This window comes from Adiantum capillus-veneris, chromosome 21 (assembly GCF_014529385.1).
Source record: "Adiantum capillus-veneris isolate H3 chromosome 21, ASM1452938v2, whole genome shotgun sequence".
Taxonomy (NCBI): domain Eukaryota; kingdom Viridiplantae; phylum Streptophyta; class Polypodiopsida; order Polypodiales; family Pteridaceae; genus Adiantum; species Adiantum capillus-veneris.
In genome coordinates, this window is record NC_140951.1 from 83,341,099 (window position 1) to 83,347,120 (window position 6,022).

Consider the following 6,022-nt stretch of genomic DNA (forward strand, 5'->3'; position numbering starts at 1 on the left):
CTTGATTTTGAATGCAAAAGAAACTTTTTTGTCGGCCTCTATGTTTTTGTCGCTTTTATGTCAAATATTTCCTCGTGTTTATTTTTCAATGTTGAATGCTTTCTTTTACAGAGTGTCCAAAGGAAAAGGGGACCCTCAAGCTGCCCGTAGAGGAAATCATCATCATCAGAGATCCCCCAAAGTACATTCCCCCAGTTATCTCCTCCTTGCCATATGATGATCCAACCCGATCCGCCCTCATATTAGATCTTAATGGTGTACTTTGTCTTACATGTACACCTAATAAGCATGACCCTTCGTCTGTCCCCGATATTGAAGCTACATCATTTGTCAAGCATGAGGAGGCAGATGGCAGGTACCTGTTTGTTCCGAAAGATGCACAAGATTTTATTGCATGGGCTGTGACATGGGCAAATGTCTACATATGGAGCAGTGCAATGCTCAACAGAGTGGGCTCAAGAATTCGAAGATGTTTTCCCCAGGTTCACAGTTATATTAGTGGATGGGCTGGAAAACAGTTATGTGATGTGGGTAGTTACTGTTTTGGTGGTGGAAGGCCAGCATTTTTCAAGGTATTGCAGAATTTTTTGGCGAAGCTGCAGCGGTATGATACCAGCAATGTCCTTTTAATTGACAACAGTTCCTATAAATGTCATTATAATCCCTGTGGTACTTACATCATAGTGCCTGGTATTGAGCACCACTCCAGCCAATACTTGTCAAAAGATCTAAAGGCCTTGCTAGAAGGTGGCAGCATGCTACAGATCGTCGTGCCTTGGCGGACACATTCAGCAAACCAAAACCTACCGATGACGACAAGTATGTATTCACAGCAATTGCAAAAGGGTTTCAAAAGACATCGTATGATGCGTACTTATGTGGGCCACAGCTCATGACCATAGAGTGCAAGCGACGATGATGTCCCTTGATTTTTTTAGGATGACAGATCCTCTATGTACCTTTTGTAACTAAAATAAACCCGTGCCAGAACCTTGTATATTTATATGCTACTTTCCATGTGGAAACCATATTTTTGGCTTCATTTTGATTGCCATTATAACAGATGTAATGACTTGATGTCAAATTGTTGAAGATGTAATATATTCCAATTGGTTGGATGCGTTGTCTTTGTGTCCCAGCATTGAAGTGTTATTTTTCTGATTCAAGTAGTTTAAGACTGTTTAAGTGTCCAAACATTGAAGTGTTATTTTTCTGATTCTGTTATTGTTTCCCAATTTAAAACAGTTACAATGTAAGATACTTTGGGTTGGCATACCAAAACTTGTTGTGTACAGAAACCACCCAGGGACTACCTATAAGGTACTTTGGACTGGCATACAACAACTTTTACAAGTCCTTGTTTCCTACATAGTTTAATACAATTTCCACCTGTGAACTACTTGTAAGGTACTTTTGGTTGTCATATCTGTAAAGAACCTAGCTATAAGGTACTTTGGGCTGGCATACAACTTTTACAATTCCTTGTTTCTTACATAGTTTAAGATAGTTTCCACCTCTGAACTACCTGTAAGGTACTTTTGGTTGTCAGACATGTAAAGAACCTATAAGGTACTTTGGGCTGGCATACAACTTTTACAAGTCCTTGTTTCCTACATAGTTTAAGATAGTTTCCACCTGTGAACTACCTGTAAGGTACTTTTGGTTGTCAGACATGTAAAGAACCTATAAGGTACTTTGGGCTGGCATACAACAACTTTTACAAGTCCTTGTTTCCTACATAGTTTAATATAGTTTCCACCCGTGAACTACCTGTAAGGTACTTTTGGTTGTCATACCTGTAAAGAACTTATAATGTACTTTGGGATGGCATACAAAAGGTTTTACAAGTGCTTGTTACTTACATATCTTAACAAACAGAAACCACTTGAGGACTACCTTAAAGGTGCGTTGGGCCGGTAGATAAACTTTTAGAAGTGCTTGTGAACTACCTGTAAGGTACTTTAGGCTGACAGACACGTACTTTGTGTTCTAGAATTGAAATGCTATTTTTGTTACTCAAGTAGACAAAAGAGTTTACAAGTACGTGTTTGGACTGGCCTGCAAGAGGTTTTGACTCCTACGATAGGCTCCTACAAAAACCACCTGTGGAATAGTTGGATGGTACTTTGAAGCTAATTACTGGTACTTCTACAAGTTACTTGGGCAACAACCTATATCACTATTGGCATACTGTTGTACACATTTTCATATACTTCTGCAGCGAGTTTGAACTTATGTGGCTCTCCTTCTAAGGGTTCCAAGGGTATCTTAATAGATCTAACCAAGTGTGATGCAAGAAGCACTTTTGGTTGACTAGCAGGCATGTAATAGATATGCTCGGCACCTTCCACTAGCTCGTAATAGTACCCCTCAACCAAATAGCTCCCTGCAGAAAGTATGTTTCCCCAGGAATCACTCAAGGCTCTTGCTATTTTGTATTTCTCCTGTGAGCACCTCAAAAGGTAGAAGTCAGCTCCATCTTCATTGGCATTGGTGGCAAAGGCATCACCGATGCATAGAGCATCACTAATTGCGTCATGGTGCCCACCATACATCGGCCAGTCTGATCCTTCGTCATCGTTAAAATATTCACTTTCTGCATTGTCACCATCCAATGCCTCAAGGGTTAGATACTCCCAGTACTCAACATGTGTGTTGTTCAAGCATCGCCTCCAACGCTGGGACATACAAAATTCACAAAAACAAGCGAGAAGTCTGGAACGGAGTGCACACTTGTCGCTCTTGGAGTATCCATTGACACAGTGTATTGATCGTGAGCCTTCAACTCGCTTGCAATTCCACTTCTTCTCCCTTGGCACCTCAGTTTCTTGGACCTCCCAAAAAATCCTATTCACCCGTGTGTGACCACTTTCATCATTAAATTTATGCTTCAAGAAGCCAACAAAATCCTTGGCACACTTCATGTGCCATGCATCAGCCTTTAACTGCTCATGTGTTAAAGCCCTCTTAACAACTGCCCCTGCCCCATCATGCTCCCCTTTTCCATGGCCCAAGGCAAAGAAACTCCACAGCATTTCAATGCCAATCAAACCATAGTACCTAAAACAATGACCCACCTTCAATGCTAGGCAAAAACAAATTTTTGGAAACTTTTCATCAGAGGTGGAATAAAACCTGGCGTACCTTGACACGAAGAAGAACGGTCTAGATGACTAGAATTGAGCAGCACATCCATCTGACCACACCCAGTGCCGCTTCAAGAGGTTGAATCCCTGATTTTGAAGCCAAACACTATGCAGTTGCAAGCAATGTTGCACAAAAAGTGTGTCATGATCTTTGTCATCAGAAATGTAAAAATGTGTATATTTTAACACCTAGTCTTTCTCGTCTCGAATGTATGTAATGTGCACCAAGATGGTGACTTGTGAAGAGTACCAATGCATTGACTGGATTTCATTTTGCTCCTTAAATGAGTAATTTTCCGCAAAGTCAATAACAAAGACCACTACATCTCTAGGAAACCTATGAATGCAATCTTTGAACTGCTGAGATTTCCACCGGGCAATAAAATTGTGTTGGATGTAAGTGGTCAGATGCTTTTTAAGAAAAGTTGTGAAATCCTTGCATCCCATTTCCTTCACCAGAAGATCCTTGCGCTTCTTGCCTTGAGAATGGGTTGAGGCAACGTCTTCAAACACCTTAACAAAAATTTGGGCTGCACTTTCAAGTGTTTCGTTTGGACAAAGCAATAATCTCTTCGACCCACATTGAGGACATTCTCCCTTCAAGCAAGTCAACTTATGAAATGCGGAGTCCATTGGTTTTTCACATAACACACTTTCAGTCAATGTGCTTACACTGGTGTATGTGTACGTGGCAGATTCACACTTACTTGGAGCCTCTTTTGGCAATCATATAGCACACATGCAACCACACCCATGGCTGTGCATGCCTGTCTTACTGTGTCTCATGTGGTTGAATGCTTCCTTGAGATATATCATCTGAATATGAGCAATACAGCAGCACGTGTAACGGTCATTCAACTTACGAACAAACCAAGGTTTCAATCCCTCAAAACATATGAGTGAGATCTTGATGTGTCATAAAATCTAATATCTAACTAACCCAAATGATTTTCTCATATTAAATTGATCACTTAATGTGGGAGAATAAACGGGAACAAGTGTTAAGATATAGGTATGTGCTTTTAGATCTATCTCAACACGGGGCCAATGTAAAGGGGCCCAAAAGGGAGATGGTCTATCAAAGAGCAAGGCTAACCAATGGAGCATAAGACCTTAGGGTTAGCTTCATTGAAGACCTCCAATAAATGTGTGTAAAAGTCCTTTTGACCTTAAGTAAGCTAGGGCTGAGCTTGAGGTGGGCACCCGGCCCAAGCTCGAGGTGCTTGTCCTGCTTGAGGTGCTTGTCATGCTTGAGGTGTTTTTCATGCTTGAGGTGCTTGATTAAGATTCTTGAGGTGCTTGACTGGCTCCATGCTTGAGGTGCTTGACTTGCTGCATGATTAAAGTACTTGAGGTGCCTTGAGAAGCTTGCCTGAGATGCTTGTGGGAACCCCCCCTAGTTCAAGTGCTTTGTCATGCTTGGTGAGTAAGGTGCTTGATCACCTAAAAGTCAAAAGCATTCCTACAAGAGGGGGGGCGAGCCCTTTTCCTAGGGCCTAGAGAGAGAACACCCACTCACACACACAAGGGAAGCCATCTTGAAGAGGCAGCAAGGACACATGTCAGGCCCCTACCCATGTTACCTTCATTTGTTGCTTCAAAGGGGTCCAATGATAAATTACATGAATTATCTAATTGTTTTAGCATTTATCAAGTCCTCTCTCTCAAAGGGGAAAGGGGGACACTTGTCCCAAGGCTACCCATGTTGCTTGTAATGGCTCCTGCTTGTGATTGGCTAGGCCTGGAGGGGTCCAATGAGCTTCAGGCATGAGCTACAAGGGGGGGTCGACCCAAGCAAGCTAGGGGGGTGCCTAGGGGGTATACTCACCCACACACACTCACAAGCACTCTCATTGTGTGATATGCAAAGTGCAAGAGCTCCCTCTCCAAGCAAGTAGAGGTTGAGAGCCTACACCAACACTCTTGGCTATGGAGTGCAAATCCAACCAAGAGCCATGCTTCAATGCTTAAGCTTGCCATCTCCTTCTTCTTCATTACTATGCTATTATGTATGCTAGCAACAAGAGTATGATAAGTGAGGAACTAATTCTTTCTCCTACGAAATGTTTCTTCTTCCTCTTCCCTACCCTCATTCCCTGCTAGCTCTCTCCACCTTCGAAGGTGTTTGAGGTCTTGGGACTGAGGCTTGGGATAGTTAAAGCTTTCTTCAAGTTTAGGTTATGCTATGATGGTGATGCATGAAGCTTTCCATCTTCATTGCTTCACCTAGGTCACAAGGAACACCAAGAATGTATTGTAACAAGTCTCTCTTTATGGGAGAAATCATAATACAAATGCCTATTGGAGGGGGGACCGGCTCCACATAAATCCGGTCCTCAATTGTTGTCATGTTCTCTAAACTCTCTCTCTTGCAAAAGTATTGTCTATGCCAAGTTAACTAATTGCTATGATTATGTTGCTATCTTCAATTATGTATACCCGCTATGCTCACAAAATCATTTCTTGAAAGTACTCTCATTAAATTCCGCTATTTTCTTAGCATCGCAAGTCATGCCTTTTGTTGCTTCCTACCAGCATTTTGAGACTTTCATGCAAACCTGATTCACATCTTCTGTTGATCTTGAACCTGATGCATCACTTTCTCGTTGTCTCCTACGGCTCTCTCTTTTCATCATAGACCAATATTCTCGCATCCGATGGTTACCTTCATGGCGAATTGTGACTGAGTCATCCCTGTGGTAATTGTGAGTCATGTCATCATGAAGTGGATTGTATTGCGCATGCTGCTAAAAGTACTCAGAGCCCTGCAGTGTACTTGGAGGTGGCTCGTTTTGCACAATCCGCTCTTCAAAACATCCGACAACACAAGCAATGGCCGACCATCCAACATGGAAATTGTGTGAAGGTTGTTGCTG